The sequence below is a fragment of the Carassius gibelio genome, chromosome A3, assembly GCF_023724105.1.
Source record: "Carassius gibelio isolate Cgi1373 ecotype wild population from Czech Republic chromosome A3, carGib1.2-hapl.c, whole genome shotgun sequence".
In the NCBI taxonomy this organism is placed as follows: Eukaryota; Metazoa; Chordata; class Actinopteri; order Cypriniformes; family Cyprinidae; genus Carassius; species Carassius gibelio.
In genome coordinates this window covers 4050433-4075250 of record NC_068373.1, presented here as the reverse complement: position 1 = coordinate 4075250, position 24818 = coordinate 4050433, and the positions used below count along the sequence as shown (strand labels likewise).

At 38.7% G+C, this 24818-nt stretch overlaps 15 pseudogenes; all 15 read right to left on the bottom strand.

Moving 5' to 3' along the window:
* Positions 1-983: 983 nt before the first annotated feature.
* LOC127957480 (uncharacterized) lies at positions 984-1102 on the bottom strand (annotated as a pseudogene).
* A 371-nt stretch (positions 1103-1473) lies between these two features.
* Positions 1474-1592, bottom strand: LOC127962181 (uncharacterized; annotated as a pseudogene).
* Positions 1593-2854: 1262 nt separating this feature from the next.
* LOC127959597 (uncharacterized) lies at positions 2855-2973 on the bottom strand (annotated as a pseudogene).
* Positions 2974-4230: 1257 nt separating this feature from the next.
* On the bottom strand, positions 4231-4349 carry LOC127959590 (uncharacterized; annotated as a pseudogene).
* A 1405-nt stretch (positions 4350-5754) lies between these two features.
* LOC127957475 (uncharacterized) lies at positions 5755-5873 on the bottom strand (annotated as a pseudogene).
* Positions 5874-6240: 367 nt separating this feature from the next.
* On the bottom strand, positions 6241-6359 carry LOC127961193 (uncharacterized; annotated as a pseudogene).
* Positions 6360-8790: 2431 nt separating this feature from the next.
* On the bottom strand, positions 8791-8909 carry LOC127957471 (uncharacterized; annotated as a pseudogene).
* Positions 8910-9279: 370 nt separating this feature from the next.
* Positions 9280-9398, bottom strand: LOC127959586 (uncharacterized; annotated as a pseudogene).
* Positions 9399-10521: 1123 nt separating this feature from the next.
* LOC127962657 (uncharacterized) lies at positions 10522-10640 on the bottom strand (annotated as a pseudogene).
* A 371-nt stretch (positions 10641-11011) lies between these two features.
* LOC127959581 (uncharacterized) lies at positions 11012-11130 on the bottom strand (annotated as a pseudogene).
* A 4017-nt stretch (positions 11131-15147) lies between these two features.
* LOC127962654 (uncharacterized) lies at positions 15148-15266 on the bottom strand (annotated as a pseudogene).
* Positions 15267-15635: 369 nt separating this feature from the next.
* LOC127959577 (uncharacterized) lies at positions 15636-15754 on the bottom strand (annotated as a pseudogene).
* A 4014-nt stretch (positions 15755-19768) lies between these two features.
* LOC127959572 (uncharacterized) lies at positions 19769-19887 on the bottom strand (annotated as a pseudogene).
* A 1251-nt stretch (positions 19888-21138) lies between these two features.
* Positions 21139-21257, bottom strand: LOC127963353 (uncharacterized; annotated as a pseudogene).
* A 2927-nt stretch (positions 21258-24184) lies between these two features.
* Positions 24185-24303, bottom strand: LOC127959566 (uncharacterized; annotated as a pseudogene).
* Between the last annotated feature and the right edge of the window lie 515 nt (positions 24304-24818).

Here is a 24818-nt window from a genome sequence, read left to right as displayed (position 1 = left end):
CAGGTCCATACCTCCTAAGATTCAAAGATTGGGCATTTACTCTTTTTTTTTTTTTTTTTGCAAGATTATTATGTAATTAGTAAAAATTGCCAAAAATATTACAGCAACTGGTATTTCCCGGCCGTCTTCCATCCAAGTACTAACCAGGCAAAACCTGCTATTATTCAGAGATCGGGCATTGACTTTTTTTTTTTTTTCAAGATTATTATATAATTTGTGAAAAATTTCCAAAAATCTTAAAGCAACTGGTATTACCAGGGTGTCTCCCATCCAATTACTAACCAGGCCCATACCTGCTAAGATTCAGATATGGGGCATTGACTCCTTTCTTTCTTTCTTGCAAGATTATTATATAATTTGTGAAAAATTTCCAAAAATCTTAAAGCAACTGGTATTACCAGGGGGTCTGCCATCCAATTACTAACCAGGCCGAAACCTGCTTAGTTTCCGAGCTCAGACATGATCTGGCATAGCCAGGGTGGAATGGCCATAAGCGAAGACTGCTGCAAAGAGAGAGCTATTTAAAGATCAGCCAATCTAATCGCCGGTACATTATACAGGACCAAACCTGCTTAGCTTCCGAGAGCAGACGAGATCAGGCATAGCCAGGTTGTTACGGTCGCAAGCGAAGGATACTGCAAAGAGAAGACTATTTAAAGATCAGCCAATCAAATCGCCCATACATTATATAAGTAGGAATGAAAATCCAAAAGCTTACAGCACCTGGTATTCCGAGGCGGTCTCCCATCCAAGCACTAACCAGGCCAATACCTGCTAAGATTAAGAGATCGGGCATTGGCTCTTTTTTTTTAAGATTATTATATAATTAGTAATACATTTCCAATAATATTAGAGCACCTGGTATTACCAGGGGGTCTCCCATCCAAACACTACACAGGTCAATGACTGCTAAGATTCAAAGAATGGGCATTCACTCTTTTTTTTTTCAAGATTATTATATAATTTGTGAAAAATTTACAAAAATCTTAAAGCAACTGGTATTACCAGGGGGTCTCCCATCCAATTACTAACCAGGCCCAAACCTGCTTAGCTTCCGAGCTCAGACATGATCTGGCATAGCCAGGGTGGTATGGCCATAAGCGAAGACTGCTGCAAAGAGAGAGCTATTTAAAGATCAGTCAATCTAATCGCCGGTACATTATATAAGTAGGAAAGAAAACCCTAAAGCTTAAAGCACCTGTTATTCCCAGGCGGTCTCCCATCCAAGCACTAACCAGGCCAATACCTGCTAAGATTAAGAGATCGGGCATTGACTCTTTTTTTTTTTTTTTTTTTTTTTTAAGATTATTATATAATTAGTAATAAATTTCCAATAATATTAGAGCACCTGGTATTCCGAGGCGGTCTCCCATCCAGACACTAAACAGGTCCATGACTGCTAAGATTCAAAGAATGAGCATTGACTCTTTTTTTTTTCAAGATTATTATATAATTTGTGAAAAATTTACAAAAATCTTAGAGCAACTGGTATTACCAGGGGGTCTCCCATCCAATTACTAACCAGGCCCAAACCTGCTTACCTTCCGAGCTCAGACATGATCTGGCATAGCCAGGGTGGTATGGCCATAAGCAAAGACTGCTGCAAAGAGAGAGCTATTTAAAGATCAGCCAATCTAATCGCCGGTACATTATATAAGTAGGAAAGAAAACCCTAAAGCTTAAAGCACCTGGTATTCCCAGGCGGTCTCCCATCCAAGCACTAACCAGGCCAATACCTGCTAAGATTAAGAGATCGGGCATTGACTCTTTTTTTTTTTTTTTTTTTTTTTTTTTTTAAAGATTATTATATAATTAGTAATGAATTTCCAATAATATTAGAGCACCTGGTTTTCCGAGGCGGTCTCCCATCCAAACACTAAACAGGTCCATAGCTGCTAAGATTCAAAGATTGGGCATTGACTCTTTTTGTTTCAAGATAATTATATAATTAGTACAAATTTCCAAAAATATTACAGCAACTGGTATTCCGAGGCGGTCTCCCATCCAAGCACTAAACAGGTCCATACCTTCTAAGATTCAAAGATTGGGCATTTACTCTTTTTTTTGCATGATTATTATATAATTTGTGAAAAATTTCCAAAAATCTTAAAGCAACTGGTATTACCAGGGTGTCTCCCATCCAATTACTAACCAGGCCCATACCTGCTAAGATTCAGATATGGGGCATTGACTCCTTTCTTTTTTTCTTGCAAGATTATTATATAATTTGTGAAAAATTTCCAAAAATCTTAAAGCAACTGGTATTACCAGGGGGTCTGCCATCCAATTACTAACCAGGCCGAAACCTGCTTAGTTTCCGAGCTCAGACATGATCTGGCATAGCCAGGGTGGAATGGCCATAAGCGAAGACTGCTGCAAAGAGAGAGCTATTTAAAGATCAGCCAATCTAATCGCCGGTACTTTATACAGGAACAAACCTGCTTAGCTTCCGAGAGCAGACGAGATCAGGCATAGCCAGGTTGTTACGGTCGCAAGCGAAGAATACTGCAAAGAGAAGACTATTTAAAGATCAGCCAATCAAATCGCCCATACATTATATAAGTAGGAATGAAAATCCAAAAGCTTACAGCACCTGGTATTCCGAGGCGGTCTCCCATCCAAGCACTAACCAGGCCAATACCTGCTAAGATTAAGAGATCGGGCATTGGCTCTTTTTTTTTAAGATTATTATATAATTAGTAATAAATTTCCAATAATATTAGAGCACCTGGTATTACCAGGGGGTCTCCCATCCAAACACTACACAGGTCAATGACTGCTAAGATTCAAAGAATGGGCATTGACTCTTTTCTTTTTTCAAGATTATTATATAATTTGTGAAAAATTTACAAAAATCTTAGAGCAACTGGTATTACCAGGGGGTCTCCCATCCAATTACTAACCAGGCCCAAACCTGCTTAGCTTCCGAGCTCAGACATGATCTGGCATAGCCAGGGTGGTATGGCCATAAGCAAAGACTGCTGCAAAGAGAGAGCTATTTAAAGATCAGCCAATCTAATCGCCGGTACATTATATAAGTAGGAAAGAAAACCCTAAAGCTTAAAGCACCTGGTATTCCCAGGCGGTCTCCCATCCAAGCACTAACCAGGCCAATACCTGCTAAGATTAAGAGATCGGACATTGACTCTTTTTTTTTTTTTTTTTTTTTTTTAAAGATTATTATATAATTAGTAATGAATTTCCAATAATATTAGAGCACCTGGTTTTCCGAGGCGGTCTCCCATCCAAACACTAAACAGGTCCATAGCTGCTAAGATTCAAAGATTGGGCATTGACTCTTTTTGTTTCAAGATAATTATATAATTAGTACAAATTTCCAAAAATATTACAGCAACTGGTATTCCGAGGCGGTCTCCCATCCAAGCACTAAACAGGTCCATACCTTCTAAGATTCAAAGATTGGGCATTTACTCTTTTTTTTGCATGATTATTATATAATTTGTGAAAAATTTCCAAAAATCTTAAAGCAACTGGTATTACCAGGGTGTCTCCCATCCAATTACTAACCAGGCCCATACCTGCTAAGATTCAGATATGGGGCATTGACTCCTTTCTTTTTTTCTTGCAAGATTATTATATAATTTGTGAAAAATTTCCAAAAATCTTAAAGCAACTGGTATTACCAGGGGGTCTGCCATCCAATTACTAACCAGGCCGAAACCTGCTTAGTTTCCGAGCTCAGACATGATCTGGCATAGCCAGGGTGGAATGGCCATAAGCGAAGACTGCTGCAAAGAGAGAGCTATTTAAAGATCAGCCAATCTAATCGCCGGTACTTTATACAGGAACAAACCTGCTTAGCTTCCGAGAGCAGACGAGATCAGGCATAGCCAGGTTGTTACGGTCGCAAGCGAAGAATACTGCAAAGAGAAGACTATTTAAAGATCAGCCAATCAAATCGCCCATACATTATATAAGTAGGAATGAAAATCCAAAAGCTTACAGCACCTGGTATTCCGAGGCGGTCTCCCATCCAAGCACTAACCAGGCCAATACCTGCTAAGATTAAGAGATCGGGCATTGGCTCTTTTTTTTTAAGATTATTATATAATTAGTAATAAATTTCCAATAATATTAGAGCACCTGGTATTACCAGGGGGTCTCCCATCCAAACACTACACAGGTCAATGACTGCTAAGATTCAAAGAATGGGCATTGACTCTTTTCTTTTTTCAAGATTATTATATAATTTGTGAAAAATTTACAAAAATCTTAGAGCAACTGGTATTACCAGGGGGTCTCCCATCCAATTACTAACCAGGCCCAAACCTGCTTAGCTTCCGAGCTCAGACATGATCTGGCATAGCCAGGGTGGTATGGCCATAAGCAAAGACTGCTGCAAAGAGAGAGCTATTTAAAGATCAGCCAATCTAATCGCCGGTACATTATATAAGTAGGAAAGAAAACCCTAAAGCTTAAAGCACCTGGTATTCCCAGGCGGTCTCCCATCCAAGCACTAACCAGGCCAATACCTGCTAAGATTAAGAGATCGGACATTGACTCTTTTTTTTTTTTTTTTTTTTTTTTAAAGATTATTATATAATTAGTAATGAATTTCCAATAATATTAGAGCACCTGGTTTTCCGAGGCGGTCTCCCATCCAAACACTAAACAGGTCCATAGCTGCTAAGATTCAAAGATTGGGCATTGACTCTTTTTGTTTCAAGATAATTATATAATTAGTACAAATTTCCAAAAATATTACAGCAACTGGTATTCCGAGGCAGTCTCCCATCCAAGCACTAAACAGGTCCATACCTCCTAAAATTCAAAGATTGGGCATTTACTCTTTTTTTTTTTTTTTTGTTGCAAGATTATTATGTAATTAGTAAAAATTGCCAAAAATATTACAGCAACTGGTATTTCCCGGCCGTCTTCCATCCAAGTACTAACCAGGCAAAACCTGCTATTATTCAGAGATCGGGCATTGACTTTTTTTTTTTTTTTCAAGATTATTATATAATTTGTGAAAAATTTCCAAAAATCTTAAAGCAACTGGTATTACCAGGGTGTCTCCCATCCAATTACTAACCAGGCCCATACCTGCTAAGATTCAGATATGGGGCATTGACTCCTTTCTTTTTTTCTTGCAAGATAATTATATAATTTGTGAAAAATTTCCAAAAATCTTAAAGCAACTGGTATTACCAGGGGGTCTGCCATCCAATTACTAACCAGGCCGAAACCTGCTTAGTTTCCGAGCTCAGACATGATCTGGCATAGCCAGGGTGGAATGGCCATAAGCGAAGACTGCTGCAAAGAGAGAGCTATTTAAAGATCAGCCAATCTAATCGCCGGTACATTATACAGGACCAAACCTGCTTAGCTTCCGAGAGCAGACGAGATCAGGCATAGCCAGGTTGTTACGGTCGCAAGCGAAGGATACTGCAAAGAGAAGACTATTTAAAGATCAGCCAATCAAATCGCCCATACATTATATAAGTAGGAATGAAAATCCAAAAGCTTACAGCACCTGGTATTCCGAGGCGGTCTCCCATCCAAGCACTAACCAGGCCAATACCTGCTAAGATTAAGAGATCGGGCATTGGCTCTTTTTTTTTAAGATTATTATATAATTAGTAATAAATTTCCAATAATATTAGAGCACCTGGTATTACCAGGGGGTCTCCCATCCAAACACTACACAGGTCAATGACTGCTAAGATTCAAAGAATGGGCATTCACTCTTTTTTTTTTCAAGATTATTATATAATTTGTGAAAAATTTACAAAAATCTTAAAGCAACTGGTATTACCAGGGGGTCTCCCATCCAATTACTAACCAGGCCCAAACCTGCTTAGCTTCCGAGCTCAGACATGATCTGGCATAGCCAGGGTGGTATGGCCATAAGCGAAGACTGCTGCAAAGAGAGAGCTATTTAAAGATCAGTCAATCTAATCGCCGGTAAATTATATAAGTAGGAAAGAAAACCCTAAAGCTTAAAGCACCTGGTATTCCCAGGCGGTCTCCCATCCAAGCACTAACCAGGCCAATACCTGCTAAGATTAAGAGATCGGGCATTGACTCTTTTTTTTTTTTTTTTTTTTTAAGATTATTATATAATTAGTAATAAATTTCCAATAATATTAGAGCACCTGGTATTCCGAGGCGGTCTCCCATCCAGACACTAAACAGGTCCATGACTGCTAAGATTCAAAGAATGGGCATTGACTCTTTTTTTTTCAAGATTATTATATAATTTGTGAAAAATTTACAAAAATCTTAAAGCAACTGGTATTACCAGGGGGTCTCCCATCCAATTACTAACCAGGCCCAAACCTGCTTAGCTTCCGAGCTCAGACATGATCTGGCATAGACAGGGTGGTATGGCCATAAGCGAAGACTGCTGCAAAGAGAGAGCTATTTAAAGATCAGCCAATCTAATATAAGTAGGAAAGAAAACCCTAAAGCTTAAAGCACCTGGTATTCCCAGGCGGTCTCCCATCCAAGCACTAACCAGGCCAATACCTGCTAAGATTAAGAGATCGGGCATTGACTCTTTTTTTTTTTTTTTTTTTTTTTTTAAAGATTATTATATAATTAGTAATAAATTTCCAATAATATTAGAGCAACTGGTTTTCCGAGGCGGTCTCCCATCCAAACACTAAACAGGTCCATAGCTGCTAAGATTCAAAGATTGGGCATTGACTCTTTTTGTTTCAAGATAATTATATAATTAGTACAAATTTCCAAAAATATTACAGCAACTGGTATTCCGAGGCGGTCTCCCATCCAAGCACTAAACAGGTCCATACCTCCTAAGATTCAAAGATTGGGCATTTACTCTTTTTTTTTTTTTTTTTTTTGCAAGATTATTATGTAATTAGTAAAAATTGCCAAAAATATTACAGCAACTGGTATTTCCCGGCCGTCTTCCATCCAAGTACTAACCAGGCAAAACCTGCTATTATTCAGAGATCGGGCATTGACTTTTTTTTTTTTTTTCAAGATTATTATATAATTTGTGAAAAATTTCCAAAAATCTTAAAGCAACTGGTATTACCAGGGTGTCTCCCATCCAATTACTAACCAGGCCCATACCTGCTAAGATTCAGATATGGGGCATTGACTCCTTTCTTTTTTTCTTGCAAGATTATTATATAATTTGTGAAAAATTTCCAAAAATCTTAAAGCAACTGGTATTACCAGGGGGTCTGCCATCCAATTACTAACCAGGCCGAAACCTGCTTAGTTTCCGAGCTCAGACATGATCTGGCATAGCCAGGGTGGAATGGCCATAAGCGAAGACTACTGCAAAGAGAGAGCTATTTAAAGATCAGCCAATCTAATCGCCGGTACATTATACAGGACCAAACCTGCTTAGCTTCCGAGAGCAGACGAGATCAGGCATAGCCAGGTTGTTACGGTCGCAAGCGAAGGATACTGCAAAGAGAAGACTATTTAAAGATCAGCCAATCAAATCGCCCATACATTATATAAGTAGGAATGAAAATCCAAAAGCTTACAGCACATGGTATTCCGAGGCGGTCTCCCATCCAAGCACTAACCAGGCCAATACCTGCTAAGATTAAGAGATCGGGCATTGGCTCTTTTTTTTTAAGATTATTATATAATTAGTAATAAATTTCCAATAATATTAGAGCACCTGGTATTCCGAGGCGGTCTCCCATCCAGACACTAAACAGGTCCATGACTGCTAAGATTCAAAGAATGGGCATTGACTGTTTTTTTTTTCAAGATTATTATATAATTAGTACAAATTTCCAAAAATATTACAGCAACTGGTATTCCGAGGCGGTCTCCCATCCAAGCACTAAACAGGTCCATACCTCCTAAGATTCAAAGATTGGGCATTTACTCTTTTTTTTTTTTTTTTTTTTTTTTTGCAAGATTATTATGTAATTAGTAAAAATTGCCAAAAATATTACAGCAACTGGTATTTCCCGGCCGTCTTCCATCCAAGTACTAACCAGGCAAAACCTGCTATTATTCAGAGATCGGGCATTGACTTTTTTTTTTTTTCAAGATTATTATATAATTTGTGAAAAATTTCCAAAAATCTTAAAGCAACTGGTATTACCAGGGTGTCTCCCATCCAATTACTAACCAGGCCCATACCTGCTAAGATTCAGATATGGGGCATTGACTCCTTTCTTTTTTTCTTGCAAGATTATTATATAATTTGTGAAAAAATTCCAAAAATCTTAAAGCAACTGGTATTACCAGGGGGTCTGCCATCCAATTACTAACCAGGCCGAAACCTGCTTAGTTTCCGAGCTCAGACATGATCTGGCATAGCCAGGGTGGAATGGCCATAAGCGAAGACTGCTGCAAAGAGAGAGCTATTTAAAGATCAGCCAATCTAATCGCCGGTACATTATACAGGACCAAACCTGCTTAGCTTCCGAGAGCAGACGAGATCAGGCATAGCCAGGTTGTTACGGTCGCAAGCGAAGGATACTGCAAAGAGAAGACTATTTAAAGATCAGCCAATCAAATCGCCCATACATTATATAAGTAGGAATGAAAATCCAAAAGCTTACAGCACCTGGTATTCCGAGGCGGTCTCCCATCCAAGCACTAACCAGGCCAATACCTGCTAAGATTAAGAGATTGGGCATTGGCTCTTTTTTTTTAAGAGTATTATATAAATAGTAATACATTTCCAATAATATTAGAGCACCTGGTATTACCAGGGGGTCTCCCATCCAAACACTACACAGGTCAATGACTGCTAAGATTCAAAGAATGGGCATTCACTCTTTTTTTTTTCAAGATTATTATATAATTTGTGAAAAATTTACAAAAATCTTAAAGCAACTGGTATTACCAGGGGGTCTCCCATCCAATTACTAACCAGGCCCAAACCTGCTTAGCTTCCGAGCTCAGACATGATCTGGCATAGCCAGGGTGGTATGGCCATAAGCGAAGACTGCTGCAAAGAGAGAGCTATTTAAAGATCAGTCAATCTAATCGCCGGTACATTATATAAGTAGGAAAGAAAACCCTAAAGCTTAAAGCACCTGTTATTCCCAGGCGGTCTCCCATCCAAGCACTAACCAGGCCAATACCTGCTAAGATTAAGAGATCGGGCATTGACTCTTTTTTTTTTTTTTTTTTTTTTTAAGATTATTATATAATTAGTAATACATTTCCAATAATATTAGAGCACCTGGTATTCCGAGGCGGTCTCCCATCCAGACACTAAACAGGTCCATGACTGCTAAGATTCAAAGAATGGGCATTGACTCTTTTTTTTTTCAAGATTATTATTTAATTTGTGAAAAATTTACAAAAATCTTAGAGCAACTGGTATTACCAGGGGGTCTCCCATCCAATTACTAACCAGGCCCAAACCTGCTTAGCTTCCGAGCTCAGACATGATCTGGCATAGCCAGGGTGGTATGGCCATAAGCAAAGACTGCTGCAAAGAGAGAGCTATTTAAAGATCAGCCAATCTAATCGCCGGTACATTATATAAGTAGGAAAGAAAACCCTAAAGCTTAAAGCACCTGGTATTCCCAGGCGGTCTCCCATCCAAGCACTAACCAGGCCAATACCTGCTAAGATTAAGAGATCGGGCATTGACTCTTTTTTTTTTTTTTTTTTTTTTTTTTTTAAAGATTATTATATAATTAGTAATGAATTTCCAATAATATTAGAGCACCTGGTTTTCCGAGGCGGTCTCCCATCCAAACACTAAACAGGTCCATAGCTGCTAAGATTCAAAGATTGGGCATTGACTCTTTTTGTTTCAAGATAATTATATAATTAGTACAAATTTCCAAAAATATTACAGCAACTGGTATTCCGAGGCGGTCTCCCATCCAAGCACTAAACAGGTCCATACCTCCTAAGATTCAAAGATTGGGCATTTACTCTTTTTTTTTTTTTTTGCAAGATTATTATATAATTTGTGAAAAATTTCCAAAAATCTTAAAGCAACTGGTATTACCAGGGGGTCTGCCATCCAATTACTAACCAGGCCGAAACCTGCTTAGTTTCCGAGCTCAGACATGATCTGGCATAGCCAGGGTGGAATGGCCATAAGCGAAGACTGCTGCAAAGAGAGAGCTATTTAAAGATCAGCCAATCTAATCGCCGGTACATTATACAGGACCAAACCTGCTTAGCTTCCGAGAGCAGACGAGATCAGGCATAGCCAGGTTGTTACGGTCGCAAGCGAAGGATACTGCAAAGAGAAGACTATTTAAAGATCAGCCAATCAAATCGCCCATACATTATATAAGTAGGAATGAAAATCCAAAAGCTTACAGCACCTGGTATTCCGAGGCGGTCTCCCATCCAAGCACTAACCAGGCCAATACCTGCTAAGATTAAGAGATCGGGCATTGGCTCTTTTTTTTAAGATTATTATATAATTAGTAATAAATTTCCAATAATATTAGAGCACCTGGTATTACCAGGGGGTCTCCCATCCAAACACTACACAGGTCAATGACTGCTAAGATTCAAAGAATGGGCATTCACTCTTTTTTTTTTCAAGATTATTATATAATTTGTGAAAAATTTACAAAAATCTTAAAGCAACTGGTATTACCAGGGGGTCTCCCATCCAATTACTAACCAGGCCCAAACGTGCTTAGCTTCCGAGCTCAGACATGATCTGGCATAGCCAGGGTGGTATGGCCATAAGCGAAGACTGCTGCAAAGAGAGAGCTATTTAAAGATCAGTCAATCTAATCGCCGGTACATTATATAAGTAGGAAAGAAAACCCTAAAGCTTAAAGCACCTGGTATTCCCAGGCGGTCTCCCATCCAAGCACTAACCAGGCCAATACCTGCTAAGATTAAGAGATCGGGCATTGACTCTTTTTTTTTTTTTTTTTTTTTTTTAAGATTATTATATAATTAGTAATAAATTTCCAATAATATTAGAGCACCTGGTATTCCGAGGCGGTCTCCCATCCAGACACTAAACAGGTCCATGACTGCTAAGATTCAAAGAATGGGCATTGACTCTTTTTTTTTTCAAGATTATTATATAATTTGTGAAAAATTTACAAAAATCTTAGAGCAACTGGTATTACCAGGGGGTCTCCCATCCAATTACTAACCAGGCCCAAACCTGCTTAGCTTCCGAGCTCAGACATGATCTGGCATAGCCAGGGTGGTATGGCCATAAGCAAAGACTGCTGCAAAGAGAGAGCTATTTAAAGATCAGCCAATCTAATCGCCGGTACATTATATAAGTAGGAAAGAAAACCCTAAAGCTTAAAGCACCTGGTATTCCCAGGCGGTCTCCCATCCAAACACTAAACAGGTCCATAGTTGCTAAGATTCAAAGATTGGGCATTGACTCTTTTTGTTTCAAGATAATTATATAATTAGTACAAATTTCCAAAAATATTACAGCAACTGGTATTCCGAGGCGGTCTCCCATCCAAGCACTAAACAGGTCCATACCTCCTAAGATTCAAAGATTGGGCATTTACTCTTTTTTTTTTTTTGTTGCAAGATTATTATGTAATTAGTAAAAATTGCCAAAAATATTACAGCAACTGGTATTTCCCGGCCGTCTTCCATCCAAGTACTAACCAGGCAAAACCTGCTATTATTCAGAGATCGGGCATTGACTTTTTTTTTTTTTTTCAAGATTATTATATAATTTGTGAAAAATTTCCAAAAATCTTAAAGCAACTGGTATTACCAGGGTGTCTCCCATCCAATTACTAACCAGGCCCATACCTGCTAAGATTCAGATATGGGGCATTGACTCCTTTCTTTTTTTCTTGCAAGATTATTATATAATTTGTGAAAAATTTCCAAAAATCTTAAAGCAACTGGTATTACCAGGGGGTCTGCCATCCAATTACTAACCAGGCCGAAACCTGCTTAGTTTCCGAGCTCAGACATGATCTGGCATAGCCAGGGTGGAATGGCCATAAGCGAAGACTGCTGCAAAGAGAGAGCTATTTAAAGATCAGCCAATCTAATCGCCGGTACATTATACAGGACCAAACCTGCTTAGCTTCCGAGAGCAGACGAGATCAGGCATAGCCAGGTTGTTACGGTCGCAAGCGAAGGATACTGCAAAGAGAAGACTATTTAAAGATCAGCCAATCAAATCGCCCATACATTATATAAGTAGGAATGAAAATCCAAAAGCTTACAGCACCTGGTATTCCGAGGCGGTCTCCCATCCAAGCACTAACCAGGCCAATACCTGCTAAGATTAAGAGATCGGGCATTGGCTCTTTTTTTTTAAGATTATTATATAATTAGTAATAAATTTCCAATAATATTAGAGCACCTGGTATTACCAGGGGGTCTCCCATCCAAACACTACACAGGTCAATGACTGCTAAGATTCAAAGAATGGGCATTCACTCTTTTTTTTTTCAAGATTATTATATAATTTGTGAAAAATTTACAAAAATCTTAAATCAACTGGTATTACCAGGGGGTCTCCCATCCAATTACTAACCAGGCCCAAACGTGCTTAGCTTCCGAGCTCAGACATGATCTGGCATAGCAAGGGTGGTATGGCCATAAGCGAAGACTGCTGCAAAGAGAGAGCTATTTAAAGATCAGTCAATCTAATCGCCGGTACATAATATAAGTAGGAAAGAAAACCCTAAAGCTTAAAGCACCTGGTATTCCCAGGCGGTCTCCCATCCAAGCACTAACCAGGCCAATACCTGCTAAGATTAAGAGATCGGGCATTGACTCTTTTTTTTTTTTTTTTTTTTTTAAGATTATTATATAATTAGTAATGAATTTCCAATAATATTAGAGCACCTGGTTTTCCGAGGCGGTCTCCCATCCAAACACTAAACAGGTCCATAGCTGCTAAGATTCAAAGATTGGGCATTGACTCTTTTTGTTTCAAGATAATTATATAATTAGTACAAATTTCCAAAAATATTACAGCAACTGGTATTCCGAGGCGGTCTCCCATCCAAGCACTAAACAGGTCCATACCTCCTAAGATTCAAAGATTGGGCATTTACTCTTTTTTTTTTTTTTTTTGTTGCAAGATTATTATGTAATTAGTAAAAATTGCCAAAAATATTACAGCAACTGGTATTTCCCGGCCGTCTTCCATCCAAGTACTAACCAGGCAAAACCTGCTATTATTCAGAGATCGGGCATTGACTTTTTTTTTTTTTTCAAGATTATTATATAATTTGTGAAAAATTTCCAAAAATCTTAAAGCAACTGGTATTACCAGGGTGTCTCCCATCCAATTACTAACCAGGCCCATACCTGCTAAGATTCAGATATGGGGCATTGACTCCTTTCTTTTTTTCTTGCAAGATTATTATATAATTTGTGAAAAATTTCCAAAAATCTTAAAGCAACTGGTATTACCAGGGGGTCTGCCATCCAATTACTAACCAGGCCGAAACCTGCTTAGTTTCCGAGCTCAGACATGATCTGGCATAGCCAGGGTGGAATGGCCATAAGCGAAGACTGCTGCAAAGAGAGAGCTATTTAAAGATCAGCCAATCTAATCGCCGGTACATTATACAGGACCAAACCTGCTTAGCTTCCGAGAGCAGACGAGATCAGGCATAGCCAGGTTGTTACGGTCGCAAGCGAAGGATACTGCAAAGAGAAGACTATTTAAAGATCAGCCAATCAAATCGCCCATACATTATATAAGTAGGAATGAAAATCCAAAAGCTTACAGCACCTGGTATTCCGAGGCGGTCTCCCATCCAAGCACTAACCAGGCCAATACCTGCTAAGATTAAGAGATCGGGCATTGGCTCTTTTTTTTTAAGATTATTATATAATTAGTAATAAATTTCCAATAATATTAGAGCACCTGGTATTACCAGGGGGTCTCCCATCCAAACACTACACAGGTCAATGACTGCTAAGATTCAAAGAATGGGCATTCACTCTTTTTTTTTTCAAGATTATTATATAATTTGTGAAAAATTTACAAAAATCTTAAATCAACTGGTATTACCAGGGGGTCTCCCATCCAATTACTAACCAGGCCCAAACGTGCTTAGCTTCCGAGCTCAGACATGATCTGGCATAGCAAGGGTGGTATGGCCATAAGCGAAGACTGCTGCAAAGAGAGAGCTATTTAAAGATCAGTCAATCTAATCGCCGGTACATTATATAAGTAGGAAAGAAAACCCAAAAGCTTACAGCACCTGGTATTCCCAGGCGGTCTCCCATCCAAGCACTAACCAGGCCAATACCTGCTAAGATTAAGAGATCGGGCATTGACTCTTTTTTTTTTTTTTTTTTTTTTTTTTTTTTAAAGATTATTATATAATTAGTAATGAATTTCCAATAATATTAGAGCACCTGGTTTTCCGAGGCGGTCTCCCATCCAAACACTAAACAGGTCCATAGCTGCTAAGATTCAAAGATTGGGCATTGACTCTTTTTGTTTCAAGATAATTATATAATTAGTACAAATTTCCAAAAATATTACAGCAACTGGTATTCCGAGGCGGTCTCCCATCCAAGCACTAAACAGGTCCATACCTCCTAAGATTCAAAGATTGGGCATTTACTCTTTTTTTTTTTTTTTTGCAAGATTATTATATAATTTGTGAAAAATTTCCAAAAATCTTAAAGCAACTGGTATTACCAGGGGGTCTGCCATCCAATTACTAACCAGGCCGAAACCTGCTTAGTTTCCGAGCTCAGACATGATCTGGCATAGCCAGGGTGGAATGGCCATAAGCGAAGACTGCTGCAAAGAGAGAGCTATTTAAAGATCAGCCAATCTAATCGCCGGTACATTATACAGGACCAAACCTGCTTAGCTTCCGAGAGCAGACGAGATCAGGCATAGCCAGGTTGTTACGGTCGCAAGCGAAGGATACTGCAAAGAGAAGACTATTTAAAGATCAGCCAATCAAATCGCCCATACATTATATAAGTAGGAATGAAAATCCAAAAGCTTACAGCACCTGGTATTCCGAGGCGGTCTCCCATCCAAGCACTAACCAGGCCAATACCTGCTAAGATTAAGAGATCGGGCATTGGCTCTTTTTTTTAAGATTATTATATAATTAGTAATAAATTTCCAATAATATTAGAGCACCTGGTATTACCAGGGGGTCTCCCATCCAAACACTACACAGGTCAATGACTGCTAAGATTCAAAGAATGGGCATTCACTCTTTTTTTTTTCAAGATTATTATATAATTTGTGAAAAATTTACAAAAATCTTAAAGCAACTGGTATTACCAGGGGGTCTCCCATCCAATTACTAACCAGGCCCAAACGTGCTTAGCTTCCGAGCTCAGACATGATCTGGCATAGCCAGGGTGGTATGGCCATAAGCGAAGACTGCTGCAAAGAGAGAGCTATTTAAAGATCAGTCAATCTAATCACCGGTACATTATATAAGTAGGAAAGAAAACCCTAAAGCTTAAAGCACCTGGTATTCCCAGGCGGTCTCCCATCCAAGCACTAACCAGGCCAATACCTGCTAAGATTAAGAGATCGGGCATTGACTCTTTTTTTTTTTTTTTTTTTTTTAAGATTATTATATAATTAGTAATAAATTTCCAATAATATTAGAGCACCTGGTATTCCGAGGCGGTCTCCCATCCAGACACTAAACAGGTCCATGACTGCTAAGATTCAAAGAATGGGCATTGACTCTTTTTTTTTTCAAGATTATTATATAATTTGTGAAAAATTTACAAAAATCTTAGAGCAACTGGTATTACCAGGGGGTCTCCCATCCAATTACTAACCAGGCCCAAACCTGCTTAGCTTCCGAGCTCAGACATGATCTGGCATAGCCAGGGTGGTATGGCCATAAGCAAAGACTGCTGCAAAGAGAGAGCTATTTAAAGATCAGCCAATCTAATCGCCGGTACATTATATAAGTAGGAAAGAAAACCCTAAAGCTTAAAGCACCTGGTATTCCCAGGCGGTCTCCCATCCAAACACTAAACAGGTCCATAGTTGCTAAGATTCAAAGATTGGGCATTGACTCTTTTTGTTTCAAGATAATTATATAATTAGTACAAATTTCCAAAAATATTACAGCAACTGGTATTCCGAGGCGGTCTCCCATCCAAGCACTAAACAGGTCCATACCTCCTAAGATTCAAAGATTGGGCATTTACTCTTTTTTTTTTTTTTGTTGCAAGATTATTATGTAATTAGTAAAAATTGCCAAAAATATTACAGCAACTGGTATTTCCCGGCCGTCTTCCATCCAAGTACTAACCAGGCAAAACCTGCTATTATTCAGAGATCGGGCATTGACTTTTTTTTTTTTTTCAAGATTATTATATAATTTGTGAAAAATTTCCAAAAATCTTAAAGCAACTGGTATTACCAGGGTGTCTCCCATCCAATTACTAACCAGGCCCATACCTGCTAAGATTCAGATATGGGGCATTGACTCCTTTCTTTTTTTCTTGCAAGATTATTATATAATTTGTGAAAAATTTCCAAAAATCTTAAAGCAACTGGTATTACCAGGGGGTCTGCCATCCAATTACTAACCAGGCCGAAACCTGCTTAGTTTCCGAGCTCAGACATGATCTGGCATAGCCAGGGTGGAATGGCCATAAGCGAAGACTGCTGCAAAGAGAGAGCTATTTAAAGATCAGCCAATCTAATCGCCGGTACATTATACAGGACCAAACCTGCTTAGCTTCCGAGAGCAGACGAGATCAGGCATAGCCAGGTTGTTACGGTCGCAAGCGAAGGATACTGCAAAGAGAAGACTATTTAAAGATCAGCCAATCAAATCGCCCATACATTATATAAGTAGGAATGAAAATCCAAAAGCTTACAGCACCTGGTATTCCGAGGCGGTCTCCCATCCAAGCACTAACCAGGCCAATACCTGCTAAGATTAAGAGATCGGGCATTGGCTCTTTTTTTTTAAGATTATTATATAATTAGTAATAAATTTCCAATAATATTAGAGCACCTGGTATTACCAGGGGGTCTCCCATCCAAACACTACACAGGTCAATGACTGCTAAGATTCAAAGAATGGGCATTCACTCTTTTTTTTTTCAAGATTATTATATAATTTGTGAAAAATTTACAAAAATCTTAAATCAACTGGTATTACCAGGGGGTCTCCCATCCAATTACTAACCAGGCCCAAACGTGCTTAGCTTCCGAGCTCAGACATGATCTGGCATAGCAAGGGTGGTATGGCCATAAGCGAAGACTGCTGCAAAGAGAGAGCTATTTAAAGATCAGTCAATCTAATCGCCGGTACATAATATAAGTAGGAAAGAAAACCCTAAAGCTTAAAGCACCTGGTATTCCCAGGCGGTCTCCCATCCAAGCACTAACCAGGCCAATACCTGCTAAGATTAAGAGATCGGGCATTGACTCTTTTTTTTTTTTTTTTTTTTTTAAGATTATTATATAATTAGTAATGAATTTCCAATAATATTAGAGCACCTGGTTTTCCGAGGCGGTCTCCCATCCAAACACTAAACAGGTCCATAGCTGCTAAGATTCAAAGATTGGGCATTGACTCTTTTTGTTTCAAGATAATTATATAATTAGTACAAATTTCCAAAAATATTACAGCAACTGGTATTCCGAGGCGGTCTCCCATCCAAGCACTAAACAGGTCCATACCTCCTAAGATTCAAAGATTGGGCATTTACTCTTTTTTTTTTTTTTTTGTTGCAAGATTATTATGTAATTAGTAAAAATTGCCAAAAATATTACAGCAACTGGTATTTCCCGGCCGTCTTCCATCCAAGTACTAACCAGGCAAAACCTGCTATTATTCAGAGATCGGGCATTGACTTTTTTTTTTTTTTCAAGATTATTATATAATTTGTGAAAAATTTCCAAAAATCTTAAAGCAACTGGTATTACCAGGGTGTCTCCCATCCAATTACTAACCAGGCCCATACCTGCTAAGATTCAGATATGGGGCATTGACTCCTTTCTTTTTTTCTTGCAAGATTATTATATAATTTGTGAAAAATTTCCAAAAATCTTAAAGCAACTGGTATTACCAGGGGGTCTGCCATCCAATTACTAACCAGGCCGAAACCTGCTTAGTTTCCGAGCTCAGACATGATCTGGCATAGCCAGGGTGGAATGGCCATAAGCGAAGACTGCTGCAAAGAGAGAGCTATTTAAAGATCAGCCAATCTAATCGCCGGTACATTATACAGGACCAAACCTGCTTAGCTTCCGAGAGCAGACGAGATCAGGCATAGCCAGGTTGTTACGGTCGCAAGCGAAGGATACTGCAAAGAGAAGACTATTTAAAGATCAGCCAATCAAATCGCCCATACATTATATAAGTAGGAATGAAAATCCAAAAGCTTACAGCACCTGGTATTCCGAGGCGGTCTCCCATCCAAGCACTAACCAGGCCAATACCTGCTAAGATTAAGAGATCGGGCATTGGCTCTTTTTTTTTAAGATTATTATATAATTAGTAATAAATTTCCAATAATATTAGAGCACCTGGTATTACCAGGGGGTCTCCCATCCAAACACTACACAGGTCAATGACTGCTAAGATTCAAAGAATGGGCATTCACTCTTTTTTTTTTCAAGATTATTATATAATTTGTGAAAAATTTACAAAAATCTTAAATCAACTGGTATTACCAGGGGGTCTCCCATCCAATTACTAACCAGGCCCAAACGTGCTTAGCTTCCGAGCTCAGACATGATCTGGCATAGCAAGGGTGGTATGGCCATAAGCGAAGACTGCTGCAAAGAGAGAGCTATTTAAAGATCAGTCAATCTAATCGCCGGTACATTATATAAGTAGGAAAGAAAACCCAAAAGCTTACAGCACCTGGTATTCCCAGGCGGTCTCCCATCCAAGCACTAACCAGGCCAATACCTGCTAAGATTAAGAGATCGGGCATTGACTCTTTTTTTTTTTTTTTTTTTTTTTTTTTTAAAGATTATTATATAATTAGTAATGAATTTCCAATAATATTAGAGCACCTGGTTTTCCGAGGCGGTCTCCCATCCAAACACTAAACAGGTCCATAGCTGCTAAGATTCAAAGATTGGGCATTGACTCTTTTTGTTTCAAGATAATTATATAATTAGTACAAATTTCCAAAAATATTACAGCAACTGGTATTCCGAGGCGGTCTCCCATCCAAGCACTAAACAGGTCCATACCTCCTAAGATTCAAAGATTGGGCATTTACTCTTTTTTTTTTTTTTTTGCAAGATTATTATATAATTTGTGAAAAATTTCCAAAAATCTTAAAGCAACTGGTATTACCAGGGGGTCTGCCATCCAATTACTAACCAGGCCGAAACCTGCTTAGTTTCCGAGCTCAGACATGATCTGGCATAGCCAGGGTGGAATGGCCATAAGCGAAGACTGCTGCAAAGAGAGAGCTATTTAAAGATCAGCCAATCTAATCGCCGGTACATTATACAGGACCAAACCTGCTTAGCTTCCGAGAGCAGACGAGATCAGGCATAGCCAGGTTGTTACGGTCGCAAGCGAAGGATACTGCAAAGAGAAGACTATTTAAAGATCAGCCAATCAAATCGCCCATACATTATATAAGTAGGAATGAAAATCCAAAAGCTTACAGCACCTGGTATTCCGAGGCGGTCTCCCATCCAAGCACTAACCAGGCCAATACCTGCTAAGATTAAGAGATCGGGCATTGGCTCTTTTTTTTAAGATTATTATATAATTAGTAATAAATTTCCAATAATATTAGAGCACCTGGTATTCCGAGGCGGTCTCCCATCCAAACACTAAACAGGTCCATGACTGCTAAGATTCAAAGAATGGGCATTGACTCTTTTTTTTTTCAAGATTATTATATAATTTGTGAAAAATTTACAAAAATCTTAGAGCAACTGGTATTACCAGGGGGTCTCCCATCCAATTACTAACCAGGCCCAAACCTGCTTAGCTTCCGAGCTCAGACATGATCTGGCATAGCCAGGGTGGTATGGCCATAAGCAAAGACTGCTGCAAAGAGAGAGCTATTTAAAGATCAGCCAATCTAATCGCCGGTACATTATATAAGTAGGAAAGAAAACCCTAAAGCTTAAAGCACCTGGTATTCCCAGGCGGTCTCCCATCCAAACACTAAACAGGTCCATAGTTGCTAAGATTCAAAGATTGGGCATTGACTCTTTTTGTTTCAAGATAATTATATAATTAGTACAAATTTCCAAAAATATTACAGCAACTGGTATTCCGAGGCGGTCTCCCATCCAAGCACTAAACAGGTCCATACCTCCTAAGATTCAAAGATTGGGCATTTACTCTTTTTTTTTTTTTTGTTGCAAGATTATTATGTAATTAGTAAAAATTGCCAAAAATATTACAGCAACTGGTATTTCCCGGCCGTCTTCCATCCAAGTACTAACCAGGCAAAACCTGCTATTATTCAGAGATCGGGCATTGACTTTTTTTTTTTTTTCAAGATTATTATATAATTTGTGAAAAATTTCCAAAAATCTTAAAGCAACTGGTATTACCAGGGTGTCTCCCATCCAATTACTAACCAGGCCCATACCTGCTAAGATTCAGATATGGGGCATTGACTCCTTTCTTTTTTTCTTGCAAGATTATTATATAATTTGTGAAAAATTTCCAAAAATCTTAAAGCAACTGGTATTACCAGGGGGTCTGCCATCCAATTACTAACCAGGCCGAAACCTGCTTAGTTTCCGAGCTCAGACATGATCTGGCATAGCCAGGGTGGAATGGCCATAAGCGAAGACTGCTGCAAAGAGAGAGCTATTTAAAGATCAGCCAATCTAATCGCCGGTACATTATACAGGACCAAACCTGCTTAGCTTCCGAGAGCAGACGAGATCAGGCATAGCCAGGTTGTTACGGTCGCAAGCGAAGGATACTGCAAAGAGAAGACTATTTAAAGATCAGCCAATCAAATCGCCCATACATTATATAAGTAGGAATGAAAATCCAAAAGCTTACAGCACCTGGTATTCCGAGGCGGTCTCCCATCCAAGCACTAACCAGGCCAATACCTGCTAAGATTAAGAGATCGGGCATTGGCTCTTTTTTTTTAAGATTATTATATAATTAGTAATAAATTTCCAATAATATTAGAGCACCTGGTATTACCAGGGGGTCTCCCATCCAAACACTACACAGGTCAATGACTGCTAAGATTCAAAGAATGGGCATTCACTCTTTTTTTTTTCAAGATTATTATATAATTTGTGAAAAATTTACAAAAATCTTAAAGCAACTGGTATTACCAGGGGGTCTCCCATCCAATTACTAACCAGGCCCAAACGTGCTTAGCTTCCGAGCTCAGACATGATCTGGCATAGCAAGGGTGGTATGGCCATAAGCGAAGACTGCTGCAAAGAGAGAGCTATTTAAAGATCAGTCAATCTAATCGCCGGTACATAATATAAGTAGGAAAGAAAACCCTAAAGCTTAAAGCACCTGGTATTCCCAGGCGGTCTCCCATCCAAGCACTAACCAGGCCAATACCTGCTAAGATTAAGAGATCGGGCATTGACTCTTTTTTTTTTTTTTTTTTTTTTAAGATTATTATATAATTAGTAATGAATTTCCAATAATATTAGAGCACCTGGTTTTCCGAGGCGGTCTCCCATCCAAACACTAAACAGGTCCATAGCTGCTAAGATTCAAAGATTGGGCATTGACTCTTTTTGTTTCAAGATAATTATATAATTAGTACAAATTTCCAAAAATATTACAGCAACTGGTATTCCGAGGCGGTCTCCCATCCAAGCACTAAACAGGTCCATACCTCCTAAGATTCAAAGATTGGGCATTTACTCTTTTTTTTTTTTTTTTTGTTGCAAGATTATTATGTAATTAGTAAAAATTGCCAAAAATATTACAGCAACTGGTATTTCCCGGCCGTCTTCCATCCAAGTACTAACCAGGCAAAACCTGCTATTATTCAGAGATCGGGCATTGACTTTTTTTTTTTTTTCAAGATTATTATATAATTTGTGAAAAATTTCCAAAAATCTTAAAGCAACTGGTATTACCAGGGTGTCTCCCATCCAATTACTAACCAGGCCCATACCTGCTAAGATTCAGATATGGGGCATTGACTCCTTTCTTTTTTTCTTGCAAGATTATTATATAATTTGTGAAAAATTTCCAAAAATCTTAAAGCAACTGGTATTACCAGGGGGTCTGCCATCCAATTACTAACCAGGCCGAAACCTGCTTAGTTTCCGAGCTCAGACATGATCTGGCATAGCCAGGGTGGAATGGCCATAAGCGAAGACTGCTGCAAAGAGAGAGCTATTTAAAGATCAGCCAATCTAATCGCCGGTACATTATACAGGACCAAACCTGCTTAGCTTCCGAGAGCAGACGAGATCAGGCATAGCCAGGTTGTTACGGTCGCAAGCGAAGGATACTGCAAAGAGAAGACTATTTAAAGATCAGCCAATCAAATCGCCCATACATTATATAAGTAGGAATGAAAATCCAAAAGCTTACAGCACCTGGTATTCCGAGGCGGTCTCCCATCCAAGCACTAACCAGGCCAATACCTGCTAAGATTAAGAGATCGGGCATTGGCTCTTTTTTTTTAAGATTATTATATAATTAGTAATAAATTTCCAATAATATTAGAGCACCTGGTATTACCAGGGGGTCTCCCATCCAAACACTACACAGGTCAATGACTGCTAAGATTCAAAGAATGGGCATTCACTCTTTTTTTTTTCAAGATTATTATATAATTTGTGAAAAATTTACAAAAATCTTAAATCAACTGGTATTACCAGGGGGTCTCCCATCCAATTACTAACCAGGCCCAAACGTGCTTAGCTTCCGAGCTCAGACATGATCTGGCATAGCAAGGGTGGTATGGCCATAAGCGAAGACTGCTGCAAAGAGAGAGCTATTTAAAGATCAGTCAATCTAATCGCTGGTACATTATATAAGTAGGAAAGAAAACCCTAAAGCTTAAAGCACCTGGTATTCCCAGGCGGTCTCCCATCCAAGCACTAACCAGGCCAATACCTGCTAAGATTAAGAGATCGGGCATTGACTCTTTTTTTTTTTTTTTTTTTTTTTTTTTTAAGATTATTATATAATTAGTAATGAATTTCCAATAATATTAGAGCACCTGGTTTTCCGAGGCGGTCTCCCATCCAAACACTAAACAGGTCCATAGCTGCTAAGATTCAAAGATTGGGCATTGACTCTTTTTGTTTCAAGATAATTATATAATTAGTACAAATTTCCAAAAATATTACAGCAACTGGTATTCCGAGGCGGTCTCCCATCCAAGCACTAAACAGGTCCATACCTCCTAAGATTCAAAGATTGGGCATTTACTCTTTTTTTTTTTTTTTGTTGCAAGATTATTATGTAATTAGTAAAAATTGCCAAAAATATTACAGCAACTGGTATTTCCCGGCCGTCTTCCATCCAAGTACTAACCAGGCAAAACCTGCTATTATTCAGAGATCGGGCATTGACTTTTTTTTTTTTTTCAAGATTATTATATAATTTGTGAAAAATTTCCAAAAATCTTAAAGCAACTGGTATTACCAGGGTGTCTCCCATCCAATTACTAACCAGGCCCATACCTGCTAAGATTCAGATATGGGGCATTGACTCCTTTCTTTTTTTCTTGCAAGATTATTATATAATTTGTGAAAAAATTCCAAAAATCTTAAAGCAACTGGTATTACCAGGGGGTCTGCCATCCAATTACTAACCAGGCCGAAACCTGCTTAGTTTCCGAGCTCAGACATGATCTGGCATAGCCAGGGTGGAATGGCCATAAGCGAAGACTGCTGCAAAGAGAGAGCTATTTAAAGATCAGCCAATCTAATCGCCGGTACATTATACAGGACCAAACCTGCTTAGCTTCCGAGAGCAGACGAGATCAGGCATAGCCAGGTTGTTACGGTCGCAAGCGAAGGATACTGCAAAGAGAAGACTATTTAAAGATCAGCCAATCAAATCGCCCATACATTATATAAGTAGGAAGGAAAATCCAAAAGCTTACAGCACCTGGTATTCCGAGGCGGTCTCCCATCCAAGCACTAACCAGGCCAATACCTGCTAAGATTAAGAGATCGGGCATTGGCTCTTTTTTTTTAAGATTATTATATAATTAGTAATAAATTTCCAATAATATTAGAGCACCTGGTATTCCGAGGCGGTCTCCCATCCAGACACTAAACAGGTCCATGACTGCTAAGATTCAAAGAATGGGCATTGACTCTTTTTTTTTTCAAGATTATTATATAATTTGTGAAAAATTTACAAAAATCTTAGAGCAACTGGTATTACCAGGGGGTCTCCCATCCAATTACTAACCAGGCCCAAACCTGCTTAGCTTCCGAGCTCAGACATGATCTGGCATAGCCAGGGTGGTATGGCCATAAGCAAAGACTGCTGCAAAGAGAGAGCTATTTAAAGATCAGCCAATCTAATCGCCGGTACATTATATAAGTAGGAAAGAAAACCCTAAAGCTTAAAGCACCTGGTATTCCCAGGCGGTCTCCCATCCAAGCACTAACCAGGCCAATACCTGCTAAGATTAAGAGATCGGGCATTGACTCTTTTTTTTTTTTTTTTTTTTTTTTTTTAAAGATTATTATATAATTAGTAATGAATTTCCAATAATATTAGAGCACCTGGTTTTCCGAGGCGGTCTCCCATCCAAACACTAAACAGGTCCATAGCTGCTAAGATTCAAAGATTGGGCATTGACTCTTTTTGTTTCAAGATAATTATATAATTAGTACAAATTTCCAAAAATATTACAGCAACTGGTATTCCGAGGCGGTCTCCCATCCAAGCACTAAACAGGTCCATACCTTCTAAGATTCAAAGATTGGGCATTTACTCTTTTTTTTTTTTTTTTGCAAGATTATTATATAATTTGTGAAAAATTTCCAA